A 14,822-nucleotide genomic window follows, 5' to 3' on the forward strand; every position below is an offset into this window, starting at 1 on the left:
AGACATTGTGGGCATTTCAGTACCACACACTGTCTCAAGATCCAGAAGGCCTCCAACTCCAGACCCTTGGGAGCCGCGAAAGATCCTGGGCAAGAACACTCCATCCCCATCCTGCTTCATACTTTCCCCTAGGCATCCTCCATTCCACAGTCTGCGACATGCATTCTCAAGACAAGCACATCATCTCCCATTACTGCCCTCTTATGACATGGCCCATGGTCTTCCCAAGGATTTCCAGTTCCCTCAGTTCACATCAGCAGATGCCCAGGCCCTGCTCAGTGCCACTGCCACATTCTCCTCCGCAACATGCCACTGGTTCCTTTCCCACCTCAAGGCTCACTCCAGCTTTTGCAGCCCTTCCGTCAATGACAGCACCATGAAAAAACATATGGATGACATCACGTAACATGGTGTCCAGTGCACTCTCCACTCTTTCTATAGTGACGTTAGCATAGCTCTTAAATGGCAATGGCATTGATTTCATGCTGTGGAGAGAACAATCCAAATGCTGACGAGCACACCTCTGTAACAGATTATATCGACTGTGTAGGAGAATTCGGGTTTGGGGTTTTGTTTTTGGAGGGGGTGTCTTTGTCTGGTTTTGATTCTTTGTATATTATCACGAAAAGAAGATTTCTAGGTCTTTTGTAACTGTGTGGCTGCTGATGCAAATATTGAAAGAACATCGAAACAGGCCAGCATACGTCACGCCACTTCTCTGGCCAAGACTGCTACTCTGCAACCTGGGCGAGGGAGAGAGCAAGAAAACAAAAAAGAAAATTCCGTTTCTCACACTACCTTGCGTCACACTCCTCTCCCTGAACACTTTAGACTACTAAGTAGAGTGATAGCATACTTGGAAAAACAACAGAGGAAAAGTCCACAAAGCCTTCCCTACTTTCTTAATGACTCTGGTGGGAGAATCAAAAGGGAGAAATTACTCCACGGGGAGAGAAAACCCTGAAGCCTCAACTGTCACCTCGCATCACGGCTCTTGCAGGGGACAATCACACAGGAGGAGGACAGACTTTTCCACAAGAAAACTTTCCACATCTCATACCAGCACAATCAGCACTCTGCAACGCGAATAAGGCACCAAATAGCGCCTGGGGCACTGTCACCATCACAGCCTGCCTGTCTTGCACTCCTTCAGCAAGCTCGCGTGCAAACGCTACACACCCCAAGCAAGAGCGTCTCGAAAGCTGATGTCGTGGCACCTCTCATCGCAGCCGGCAGCGATTTTACTCTACGGGAGAACAGCTCACACCCACAGCAGCAAACCTCAGCTGCCGACGGTACCGCCGCCGGCTGCGGCAAGTACCGCTAGTTTCCCCCACAAGCGAGAGCCGAGGGCTCCGGCAAGGACGCGGAGGCAGATGCAAAGGTGCCGTGAACACCCTTGAGCACCGCCAAGCACCCACCGCCCGCAGGCCCCGCGGGCTGAGCCCGCCTCCCACCAGCGCCTGCCCAGGCGGCGGGCCAGAACGAAGACCGCGAAGAAGGGCGGAGGGAGACGAGAAGAAGGCGAAGGGGCGAGAGGCCAGAAAGGGAGGGCCCACTGACCGTGTCCAGGAGAGGGGCGGCTCCGGCTGCGTCTCCTTCGCCGCGGGGCCGGGCGGCGGCGGGAAGTTGGGGCTGAAAACCATCAGGTCGCTCTTGCCCGCGCCGTCCGCCACGCACAGGCTCCGGCTCTGGCGCTGCGAGTACGACCAGCTCCCACTTCGCTGCGCACACCAGCGTCGCCGGCCCGGGCCCCGACACCACGGCCGCCCGCGGCGACCACCGCGACGCCCCGTACAGCACCACCGCCAGCACGAAACACGCTCGACACCGCGCAGATGGCCACCACCAGCCACACGTTCGTCGCGACGACGCCGCCGACGCGCCGCCCGCCGCGCCCGCCGCGGCCGCAGCCCCGCTCCCGACGACGACGACGACGACGACGACGAGCCCGCGGCCGCCAGCGCCGCCTCGGCGCCCTCCACCAGCGACACGCTCAGCGTGGCCGTGGCCGAGCGCGCCGGCTCCCCGTGGTCCCGCACCACGATCACCAGCCTCTGCCGCGGGCCGTCCGCCTCCTCCAGCGCCCGCGCCGTGCTCACCTCGCCGCTGTACAGCCCCACGCGGAACGGGCCCTTCCCCCGCGGCTCCCACAGCTCGTAGCGCAGCCACGCGTTGTAGCCCGAGTCCCGCGTCCACCGCCCGGATCTTCGCCACCACCTGCCCCGCCGGCGCCCCCCACGCCGCCCACGCCCACAGCGCCCCCGAGACCGGACCCGACGACGACCAGCCCGACGCCCCGGGCCCCGGCCCGACGCCCGGCGCCGGCAAGCAGCGCCGGCGCGTTGTCGTTCTCGTCCACACGAAGAGCTGCACCGTGGCGTTGCCGCACAGCGGCGGCTCCCCGCGTCCACCGCCCCGCACCTCGAACTCCAGCACCTGCACCTCCTCGTAGTCCAACGGACGCAGCGCCCACACGCGCCCGCTCTCCGCGTCCACCGACACGTAGCTCGACGCCGCCCGCCACCCCCCGCCCGCCCCCGCGCCCCCGCCCACGCCCTCCGCCACCGAGTACCTCACGCGCCCGTTCCCCGCCTCGTCCGCGTCCCGCGCCCACAGCCGCGCCAGCTCGCGCCCGCCGCGTTGTTCTCCCGCGCCAGCACCGTGTACACGGCCTGCGCGAACGCCGGCGCGTTGTCGTTCACGTCCGACACCGGCACCCGCACCCCGCGGCTGCCGCGCAGCGGCGGCGCCCCGCCGTCCTCCGCCCGCACCTCCACCTCGTACTCCGACACCCGCTCCCGGTCCAGCGCCTCCCGCAGCACCAGCGAGTACGAGCCCGCGAACCTCGCCACCAGCCCGAACGCGCGCCGGCGGCCACACCGCGCACCGCACCCGCCCGTTCGCCCCCGAGTCCCGGTCCGACACGCTCAGCAGCGCCACCACCGTCCCCACCGACGCGTCCTCCGGCACCGGCACCGACAGCGACGTCACCACACCTCCGGCGCGTTGTCGTTCACGTCCACCACCTCCAGCTCCACGCTGCAGTGACCCGACAGCGGGGGCCAACCTTTGTCTCTCGCTTCGATCTCCAGTCATACGACTGAACCTCCTCGAAATCCAGTACACCGGCAGTCCGTATTTCCCGGATTTTCTGTCAATTATGAACAAGTTCTGAACTTTGGCAGAAATCGTGTCGCTAAACGAATAATATATTTCCGATTAAATCCCCTCATCTTTGTCTGTCGCTGCTAGCTGTAGAAACACGGTTCCCGCAGCAGCGCTCTCCGGCAGCTCCACTTTATACACCGACTGGTTGAACTGGGGCGCGTTGTCGTTCACGTCCAGCACCGAGATCACCAGCTCCATCGTGCCCGTCAGCGACGGCCGGCCCCGTCACTCGCCGTCAACACCAACCGGTGCACAGGCATCGTCTCGCGGTCCAGAGATTTCGTTAATACGAGGACTACGGAGATTTTGGTTTGGTCTTTGGTTTTCACTTCCAAACCAAAATGCTCGCTGGGCTGAGTGTATAGGAGAGCTGCGCGTTGGCTCCGATGTCTGCATCCGACGCGCCCTCCAGCGGGAACCGAGAGCCGGCAGCGTGGTGAATTCCGCGATGCTGAGTTTTTCCGGGCGGCGGGGAAGAGCGGGGCGTTGTCGTTGATGTCGGTGACCTCCAGCTCCACGTGGAAGACGCGCAGCGGCCGCTCCACCAGCACCTCCAGCCGCAGGGCGCACGGCGCGCTCTTCCCGCACAGCTCCTCCCGGTCCAGCCGCGAGCTCACCACCAGCGCCCCGCTCGCCCCGCTCACCTCCACGCTCGCCCGCCGGCCCTGCGCCACCAGCCGCAGCCGCCAAGCCTCCGCCTCGCCCGCCTCCAGGCCCAGGTCCTGCGCCAGCCGGCCCACCACCGTCCCGGCCTTCGCTTCCTCCGGCACCGAGTACCGCACCTGCCCGACGCCCAACGCCCACCCCGCCTGCAGCAACAGCACCCGCACCACCGCACCCCAACACACGCCCATCGCTGCCCCGCCGCCGCCGCCGCCGCCGGCACCCGCCCGGGCCCGCACGGCTCCCCGCCGCCGCCCGGACGCACCGCCTCTCCTGCCCGCCCCGCGCCGCCCCCCCGCGCTCACAGCCGGGCTCTCCGCCGCACCGGCGCGGAGCCGCCTCGCCGCTCCGCCGCCGTTTCTGAGCCTGCAGCGACACCTGTGCTGCTCCGCCGCCTCACACGCTCCCCACCAGCGCCCGCGCCGCTCATCTCCTCTCTCCTCTCTCCCTGCCCTTCGCCTCTTCCTTTCGCTTCTTTCTTGTCCTCTTTTTTCCCCGCTCCTTACTTCTTTCTTCCTCGCGTGCTAGTCTTTGCTTGCACAGATTCCTTTCCTTCCTCTTCCTCTGTCTTTCTTCTTTTCTCTTTCTTCCTTCCTTCAATGCTCTCTCTTTGTTCGTTTCTTTCTTCCGCTCTCTTTCCTACTTTCTTTTCTTTTCTTTTCTTTTCTTTTCTTTTCTTTTCTTTTCTCTTTTCTTTTCTTTTCTATTTTCTTTTTTCTTTTCTTTTCTTTTCTTTTCTTTTCTTTTCTTTCTTTTCTTTTCTTTCTTTTCTTTTCTTTTTCTTTTCTCTTTCCTCCGTCTCCTTCCTCTTTCTTTTGTTCTGTCTCCTTTTTCGCTTCCTTCTTCTTTGCGATCTTGCCCTGCACCGCCCTCTTCTTGCCTCCCCTTTTGCTGCTCCTTCCCTGCTTCTCTCTTCTTTACCTCCGCTCGCAGCTCGTCGCTCGCCTCCGGCGCCGCGGCGGACACCCTCACACACGGAGCCATCAGCGCTAATTGCGGGCCATCAGCGCCGGAGCGCGGTACTCTAACCAAGCCGGAGGCTCTTAGCGACCAACTCCCTTCAGCGTCTAGTAAGGTCGGTGCACGCTGGTAATCTCCTCTACGATTTCGGTCTTTCGCGCCTTTGTCATCTTCCTTTCTTCCTTAATTACTTCCTTGCTTCATTCCTTCCTACCTTTTTTCTTCCTTCCTTTCTTTCTTTTCCTCTCTTTCCTTCTTTCTTTCCTCCTTCTCTCCCTCACCACCTTTCTGTGAACAGTGAGAGCGTCGGTGCAGTGTACTAAACTCATTTATCGTCTCTTCCTTTCTCGGTCTTCTTTTTTTCTACTGCTTGCCTCGTTCTTGTTTGCTTATCTTTCCATCCATTGTTCCTTCCTTCTTTCCTTCTCTTCTTTCCCCTCTTTCTTCTCGTCTTCTCTTCCCTGTCCTCCTCCCCTCCTTCGCTTTTTCTTCCCTCTTTGCCTCTTCCTTGTCTCCTTTACCAACAGCTTGTCTAGATGACTACCACCGCTCTCGCCATGGAGCACGGACATGCCCTGGGGCAAGAGCTCTTTCCTCTTCCTCAACACTTTTCACCAAGCCTTGCACACCCTCCTGAAGTACCGACCTCAGCTCCATTCAGCAGGAAGAGAGAACGTTGGTGCATGCTAGTAATCCCTCTATCATCTCTTCCTTCCTTCCTTCCTTGCTCTTCCTTCTTTCTTTATTCCTTACTTGCTTTCTCCTTACATACAGTCCTTCCTTTCCTTCTTCCTTTCTCGTTCTTGCCTTCTTTCTTTCTCTTTCATCCTTCTTTTCTCTCTCTGCCTTTTTCTTTTTTGCCTCGCCCTGCCCTATCCTTGCCTCCTCTTCTCTTCTCCTTCCATACTTGCTCCTTCTTCTCTTTTTCGCCTTTACCAGAATATTTCCTACATGTCTGCACCACGTTTGACAAGAAGCACGGGCATGCCCTTTGGCAAGAGCTCGCATTCCTCTTCCCTTCCACCTTCCATCCCTCCGGACAGGGAACAACCTTCCTGCTTTCCGCCACTCTCTGCAAGACAGACAGACTGCCCCTCCACCTCTCCTTTCCTTCTGGAAGAAGAAAACACTCTTCACCCTCCAGCACTCTCAAGGACCCAGCAAGTAACAGAGCAAGGCCCGTTATCGAGACCACCTGAGGAACTAAGTTTACGGTCGCATCCAGAGAGTCGTGCTCAACGGCTCAATGTCGTGATGGAGATCAGTGACGAGTGGTGTCCCTCACGGACCCCTATGGGGACCAGTACTGTTTAATATCTTCAATAACAACATAGACAGTGGGATCGAGCGAACCCTCAGCAATTTGCAGGTGACACCAAAGCTGAGTGGTGCGGTTGACACGCCTGAGGGATGGCATGCCATTCGGAGGGACCTGCCCAAGCTTGAGAAGTGGGCCCATGTGAACGTCATGAGGTTCAACAAGGTCAAGTGCAAGGTCCTGCACGTGGGTCGGGGCAACCCCGGTATCAATACAGGCTGGGGCATGAAGGGATTGAGAGCAGCCCTCCCGAGAAGGACTTGGGGGTACTGGTGGAGGAAAAAGTGGGCAAGAGCCAGCAACGTGCACTCACAGCTCAGAAAGCCAACCGCATCCTCACGAGCATCAGAAGAAGCGTGGCCAGCAGGCTGAGGGAGGGGATTCTGCCCCTCTACTCCGCTCTGGTGAGACCCTACCTGCAGTACTGCATCCAGCTCTGGGGTCCTCAGCACAGGAAAGACATGCACCTGTTGGAGCGCGTCCAGAGGAGGGCCACAAAAATGATCAGAGGGATGGAACACCTCTCCTAGGAGGAAAGGCTGAGAGACTTGGGGTTGTTTAGCCTGGAGAAGAGAAGGCTCTGGGGAGACCTCTTTGGGGCCTTTCAATACTTCAAGGGGGCTTCTAAGATGGGACAGACGTTTTAGCAGGGCCTGTTGCGATAGGATAAGGGGTAATGGTTTTCAACTACAAGAGGGTAGATTCCGACTAGATATAAGGATCAAAGGTTTTAATAATGAGGGTGGTGAAACACTGGAACAGGTCGCCCGGAGAGGTGGTCGATGCCCCATCCCTGGAAACCTTCAAGGTCAGGCTGGACAGGGCTCTGAGCAACCTGGTCTTCTTGAAGATATCCCTGCTCATTGCAGGGGGGTTGCACTACATGACCTTTAGGGTCCCTTCCAACCAAAACCATTCTATGATTCTGTGATGCTATGATATGACCATGAATATCTCTGCTACATCCAAAAAGAATCCACCACCTTCTGAAAAACAAGACCAAGCCCCACGTACTTGGATGTCTCATGAAAGCAGGCCCCAAACAGTCCAAACAACCCAGGCGAGTCTTCCATTCAGGAACTCAAACCCATCACAGCCCAGCACGACAATCCTCCACGAAGGCCGAAAAAGCACGGGGCAACCACAGCTCCTGAACACTGCCCTTGTACCTCAATGAAGAGCTATTCTTCTGGCCTCATTTTCCACCTGCATGATGAATGGCCAGCTCTTGCTTCTCCTTTCAGGTAGGCATGCACTGTCAGAACAATGCACCAAGAACCTCCGTACCCAGGGACTTTGTCGTGGTTTAACCCCAGCCAGCAACTAAGCACCACGCAGCCGCTTCCCCCTTCCCCCTCCCAGTGGGGTGAGGAGGAGGAAAGAGGGGAAAAAAAAAAGTAAAACTCGTGGGTTGAGATAAGAACAGTTTAATAACTAAAGTAAAATATAATACTAACAATAGTAATAATGAAATATAATAATAATCATAGTAATGAAAAGGAATATAACAAAAAAGGAGGGGGAGGAAGGGAAAACAAAACAAACAAAAAAAAACCCCACCAGTGATGCACAATGCAATTGCTCACCACCCACTGACCGATGCCCAGTTAGTTCCCGAGCCACGATCCCCACCTCCCGGCCAATTCCCCCCTGTTTATATACTGGGCATGACGTTCCATGGTATAGAATAACCCTTTGGCTAGTTCAGGTCAGCTGCCCCGGCTCTGCTCCCTCCCAGCTTCTTGCACACCTGCTTGCTGGCAGAGCACGGGAAACTGAAAAGTCCTTGGCTGAAGATAAGTGCTACTTAGCAACAACTAAAACATCGGAGTGTTATCAACATCATTCTCACACTAAATCCAAAACACAGCACTGTACCAAGCTACTAAGAAGAAAATTAACTCTGTCCCAGCCGAAACCAGGACAGACTTCAATCCCCACGGAATACCTCTCACTCATTAGCATCATCCACCCCTCACACACCCAAACAAAGGCCACAAAGGTAACACCACGGGTTTTTTCCATGAGAACATTCCCTGGACTCCCAACACATCCACTCCGACAAACGCATTGGGGTCCCTCCTCCATCCGCGCTGCTGCCGCCTGCTCACCCTGTGCCTGGAAGCAGCAGGAAAGGAACAAAAACAGGCAGTGATGCTTTGCTGCTCCAAACCTACAGGCATGACAATTCAGGCAACAGTCCATCGATCCAACATGAAGATACCATGACTAAACAGCAACCAAAGTACAGCTGTCTCTCAAACTCATTCTCTTCAGATATGAGCAACTTACCTGTAGAATCACTGCTTGCTTCTTCAGAAAAAGCAACATTTTTCAGGGATGGGGAATTGGTTCTAAGGACATTTTCCCCTAATGTTATCAGCTCATACTGGTGAAGCTGGACAGAAAAAAAAGACTCTTGTTCTCCAAAAGCCTTGAAATCCCTGGACAGTGCGCAGTGCTCCCTTATGCGCTTCTATCACGGGGAAGCAGGAGCAATGCCTGAAAGCTAAGGACATTCTCTCAACATCAGCCTCAGCTCAGGAGACTGGAAAAGCCTCCCCCACACTCATGGCCAACTGCCTGAAACTCTGCCACCTGACAGCAGCTGCCAAAATTCAGCAGTCTGCAGCTCATCCACCGTTACCAACACATTGCCAATGTGAGAGAAGAACAAACAAAAGCGTGGGAGGTCTTGGTAAGAGGGAGAAGAAAACCAAAGGATCCCATTCCACTGTATTGAAACCCAAGCTTTGCCAACATCTTGAATACAGAGAGCACTTCTTTCTCTCTCTGGTAAGGCTAAGACCAGAGAAATGACCGAGGAGAGGTTCAGTGAAGGCTCCATACCAAGAACCTCCATACCCACGGGCATTAGTCCTCACGGAATACCTCTCACTCATTAGCATCATCCACCTGCCAAAAGCCATGAAGGAAACACCACGGCACTTTCACTGAGAACATCCCCTCAACTCCCAACACATCCACACCGAGAAATGCAGTAGGGTCCCTCCTCCATCCGTGCTTGCTGTCACTGCCTCACACTGTGCCTGGAAGCAGCAAGAAAGGAATGAGAGCAGGCAGTGGTGCTTTGCTGCTCTCATAGAATCACAGAATCATGCAATATTGCAAGTTGGAAGGGACCCATAAGGATCATCGAGTCCAACTCCCAATCCAGGCAACATTCCATCTTTCCAACATGAAGATACCACAACTAAGCAGGAAGAAAAGTACAGCTGTCTCTCAAATGCATCTGCTTTAGGTATGAGCGACTTCCCTCTAGCATCACTGCTTGCTTCTTCAGAAAAAGCAACATTTTCAGGGGTGGGGAATTGGTTCTAAGGACATTTTCCCTTAACGTTATCAGAGATTTCTGGGAAGATGAACAGAAAAAAATGACCCACGTTCGGCAAAAGCCTTGAAATCCCTGGACAGTGCGCAGTGCTCCCTTATGCGCTTCTATCACGGAGGAAGCAGGAGCAACGCCTGAAAGCTAAGGACATTCTCTCAACATCAGCCTCAGCTCAGGAGACTGGAAAAGCCATCCCCACGCTCATGGCCAACTGCCTGAAACTCTGCCACCCGACAGCAGCTGCCAAATTTCAGCAGTCTGCATCTCATCCACTGTTACCGACACACTGCCAATGTGAGAGAAGGAAAAACAAAAAAAGATGGAAGTTTCTGGTAAGAGGAGAGAAGAAAACCAAAGGATCCCATTCCCCTGTATTGAAACGCAAGGCTTGCCAACTTCTTGAATAGGGAGAGCACTTCTTCCATTCCCTAGCAAGACTAAGAGCAGAGACATAACCAAGGAGAGGTTCAGAGAAGGCTGGCCAATTTTGATTGACATTTGGAAAAGCTTCTGTTGGACCAACACCATTCCCCGTCAAAAACAAGTGATCAAAGGTGTCTATGGCAGATGTCTTCACATCTGGCAGGAAGACCACAGAGAACACTGAGGCGCAAGGATATGCAGTACTTCAGGAGGTCCTGAGACAATCCCAGGCGAGCAACCCTGTGCGCCGGGCGTCTTCCTGACGTTTTCTACTGGAATCCTCTATCCCAGGCTCTGGGAAATGAGATCTCCAGCTAAGCAGACATTCTCCAGTTCTTCACCAATGACACAGTCCATGACGCATAGCATCTCCATTTCGTCAGGGAAGACTCTTCCCAACTCAAAGTCACCCTCCCCGTGATCGATGCCCCAAGCCCTACTCCGTGCCACTCGGAGGATCGCTCCGATAGAGTTCCAAAAGATTCTGTGGTTAGAGTTGTGACAGCTCTGATCCCAGTCCACACAGATTTTATTCTTTGAGAGAACCACACCAAATGCCGAAGTGCAAGAACACTCACCATATCAACTGGGTGGGAGAATTGGTACCACAGAAAACCAGAGCTGGGCTGCTGTGCAGGAGTTGGCCTGTACTTGCACATATCTCAGTTGAGCATGACAAGGGGACACACCACCTCTACCAAGGCCATCTGTGCAAGTGCACAAGTACAGGGCATCAAGCACACAAAGATTACGCCCACCCCCTCATCACATCCGCTTACAAATCCCGCCTGACGAGGAGCAAGGAACCATCATGGCAACATCAACGGATGGGGAAGCTACTATGGATGCCCACCACTACACAAGGACAGCACGTTGAAGCGCTACCCTCCCACAACACCTTTCTCAAATCAAGCGGGAAATGGTTCATCAGACAACGTTCACCAGTCTGCCTCTCATCTCCACTTACCAACACATTGCCTACGGCAATCGGGCAGCAGCACAAACGACTCTCTCTGGTGGGAGATCTTCATAACCTCAAAGGACACTGTGGGCATTTCAATACCATGTGACTATCTCAAGATCCAGAAGGCCTCCAACTCCAGACCCTTGCAGCATGGCAAAGGATCCTGCGAAAGAACACTCTGTGCCCATCCTGCCTCAGGCTTTCCTCTAGGCATCCGCCATTCCCCAGCCTGCAACATGCGTTCTCAAGACAAGCACATCATCTCCCATTCTTGTCTGAAGACATGGCCCATGGTCTTCCCAATCATTTCCACTTCCCTCAGACAAGCTCAAGGTCACCCTTCACACCAGCAGATGCCCAGGCCCTACTCAGTGCCACTGCTACATTCACCTCCATGAACATGCCACACTTTCCTTTCAGTCTGGCTTTTGTGGACCCTTCCATCAATGAGAGCACCACAGAAAAACATGCAGGTGGTATTGTATACACGGTGTCCAGCACACTCTCCGCAGCTTACCTTTCATATCTTGTACTGCTTCAGCAGTCTCGGGTGGACATCTTACACACCTGGGACCAATACTATTTCCAAAGAGCATCATAGAATCATTTATGTTGGAAAAGACCCTTGAGACCGTCGAGTCCAACCATTAACCCAACACTACCAAGTCCACGACTAAACCATGTCCTGAAGCACTATGTCTTTTAAATACCTCCAGGGATGGTGACTCAACCACTTCCCTCGCAGCCTGGTCCAATGCCTGACAACCCTTTCGGTGAAGAAATTTTACCTCATATCTACTCTAAACCTCCCCTGGCGCAACTTGAGGCCATTTCCTCTCGTCCTGTCACTTGCAACAACCTATCACAAACAACCCCCGTTCCCTCAGCTGCTCCTCATAAGTCTTGTTCTCTAGACCCTCCACCAGCTTCGTTGCTCTTCTTTCAACACCCTCCAGCACCTCAATGTCTTTCTTGTAGTGAGGGGCCCAAAACTGAACACAGTATTCGAGGTGCGGCCTCACCAGTGCCGAGTACAAAGGCATGATCACTTCCCTAGTCCTGCTGGCCACACTATTTCTCATACAAGCCAGGATGCTGTTGGCCGCCTTGGCCACCTGGGCACACTGCTGGCCCATATTCAGCTGCTGGCAACCAACACCCCCAGGTCCTTTTCCTCCGGGCAGCTTTCCAGCCACTCTTCCCCAAGCCTATAGTGTTGCCTGGGGTTCTTGTGACCCAAGTGCAGGACCCGGCACTTAGCCTTGTTGGATCTCACACAATTGGCCTCGGCCCATCGATCCAGCCTGTCCACACCCCTCTGCAGAGCCTTCCTACCCTCAAGCAGATCAACACTCCTGCCCAACTTGGTGTCGTCTGCAAACCTACTGAGCATGCACGCGATCCCCTCATCCACATCACTGATAAAGATATTAAACAGAACTGCCCCAATACTGAGCCCTGGGGAACACCACTGGTGACCGGCCACCAACTGCATTTAACTCCGTTCACCACAACTCTCTGGGCCCGGCCAGACAGCCAGGTTTTTACCCGGCGAACAGTACACCCGTCCAAGCCATCAGCAGCCACTTTCTCCAGGAGAATGCTGTGGGAAACGGTGTCAAAGGTTTTACTAAAGCCCAGGTAAACAACATCCACAGCCTTTCCCTCATCCACTAAGCCAGTCATCTTGTCAGAGAAGGAGATCAGGTTAGTCAAGCAGGACCTGCCTTCCATAAATCCATGATGTCGGGACAGCTCTAATGGCAATGGCCGTTGATTTCATGCTGTGAGAGAGCAACCCAAATGCTGATGAGCACAGCACTGTAATGGATGATCTCTAATGTGTAGGACAATTTGGGGAATGGTGGGGTTTTTTGGTTGAAAAGAAGGTTGACACGGATTCTTTAAGGTTGTCACTGCTGATCCAAATATTGAAAGGTCTTCGAAACAGGCCAGTGTACATCATGACACTTCTCTGGCCAGGAATGCAGTCCACAACCTGGGGGAAAGGGGAGCAGGAAAAGGAAATTCCCATTTCTAACACCTGCCTTGGGTCACCCTCCTCTCCCTGAACACTTTATATGACGAACTACACTAACAATGTACTTGCAAAAAAGAACATAGGAAAAGCCCGTATGCCTTCCCTACCTCCATAATGACTCCGCTGAGCCAACCAAAATGGAGAAATTACATCACAGGGAGAAAAAAACCCTGAAGTCCCAATTGTCACCTTCCATCACGTCTCTTTCAGAGGGGAATCAAAGAGGACAATGCAACAACATTTTGGACAAGAAACCACATCTGATACCAGCACAATCAGCAGTCAGCAACAGAAATGGCAGTAAACAGCACCTGGGGGATTGCCAGCACCACAGCCTGCATGTCTTGCAGATCTTCATCAGTCTCGAGTGGAAATGCTACACACCAGGAAGCAAGAGGGTCTGCAAAGCTGGTGTCGTGGCACCTCTCATCGCAATCGGCATTGATTTTATTCTACGGGAGAACCACTCACTCCTGGAACAACAAACCTCAGCTGGGAGAATAAAGTACCGCCCACCCTAGGAGAAGAGCTGGTTGGAGACCATCTAAGGAACCTGAAGGTGCACAAGTCCATGGGACCTGACGAGGTGCATCCGAGGGTCCTGAGGGAACTGGCAGATGAAGTTGCTAAGCCATTATCCCTCATATTTGAAAAGTCGTGGCACACTGGTGAAGTTCCCAGTGACTGGAAAAGGGGAAACATAACCCCCATTTTTAAAGAGGGAAAAAAGGAAGACCCGGGGAACTACAGGCCAGTCAGTCTCACCTCTGTGCCCGGCAAGATCATGGAGCACATCCTCCTGGAAACTATGCTAAGGCACATGGAAAACAGAGAGGTGATTGGTGACAGCCAACATGGCTTCACTAAGGGCAAATCGTGCCTGATAAATTTGGTGGCCGCCTACGACGGGGTTACAGCATTGGTGGATAAGGGAAGATGCCTGACATCATCTACCTGGACTTGTGCAAAGCATTTGATACTGTCCCGCACAACATCCTTGTCTCTACAAGGGAGAGACATGGATTTGACAGGTGGACCATTTGGTGGATAAGGAATTGGCTGGATAGTCACACTCAAAGAGTTGTGGTCAACGGCTCGATGTCCGGGCAAAGACCAGTGACGAGTGGTATCCCTCAGGGGTCCGTATCGGGACCAGTATTATTTAACAACTTTGTCGGGGACATGGGGGGATTGAGTGCACCCTCAGCAAGTTTGTGGATAGCACCAAGCTGAGTGGTGTGGTTGACCCTCTAGCAGGAAGGGATGCCATCCAGAGGGACCTTGACAGGCTAGAGAGGTGGGCCCATGCAAACCTCATGAAGTTCAACAAGGCCAAGTGCAGGGTGCTGCACCTGGGTTGGGGCAATCCTAAACATGGATACCAGCTGGGCAATGAGTGGATTGAGAGCAGCCCTGCCACGAAGGACTTGGGGCTATTGGTGAACAAAAAACTGAATATGAGCCGGCAATGTGTGCTCAAAGCCCAGCAAGCCAATCGTCTCCTGGGCTGCATCAAAAGAAGTGTGGCTAGCAGGTCAAAGGAGGTGATTCTCCCCCTCTACTCCACTCTTGTGACACCCCACATGCAGTACTGTGTTCAGCGCTGGGGCCCCCACCATAAGAAAGACATGGACCTGCTCAAGCGGGTCCAGAGAGGGCCACAAAGATCATCAGAGGGCTGGAGCACCTCCCCGATGAGGACAGGCTGAGACACTTGGGGTTCTTTAGCCTAGAGAAGAGAAGGCTCCAGGCAGACCTTACAGCGGCCTTCCACTACTTAAAGGGGCCTACAGGAAAGATGGGGAGGCACTCTTTATCAGGGAGTGTAGCGATAGGACAAGGGGAAACGGTTTTAAACTGAAAGAGGGTGGATTCAGATGAGATATTAGGAAGAAATTCTCTACTGTGAGGGTGGTGAGACACTGGAATA

The 14,822-nt window shown here is 54.1% G+C and overlaps 1 pseudogene; it reads right to left on the minus strand.

Annotated features, from left to right (window-relative positions):
* Nucleotides 1–731: 731 nt before the first annotated feature.
* LOC127028822 (protocadherin alpha-2-like) lies at nucleotides 732–10,262 on the minus strand (annotated as a pseudogene).
* Between the last annotated feature and the right edge of the window lie 4,560 nt (nucleotides 10,263–14,822).

Source organism: Gymnogyps californianus, unplaced genomic scaffold (assembly GCF_018139145.2).
Source record: "Gymnogyps californianus isolate 813 unplaced genomic scaffold, ASM1813914v2 HiC_scaffold_44, whole genome shotgun sequence".
Taxonomy (NCBI): Eukaryota; Metazoa; Chordata; class Aves; order Accipitriformes; family Cathartidae; genus Gymnogyps; species Gymnogyps californianus.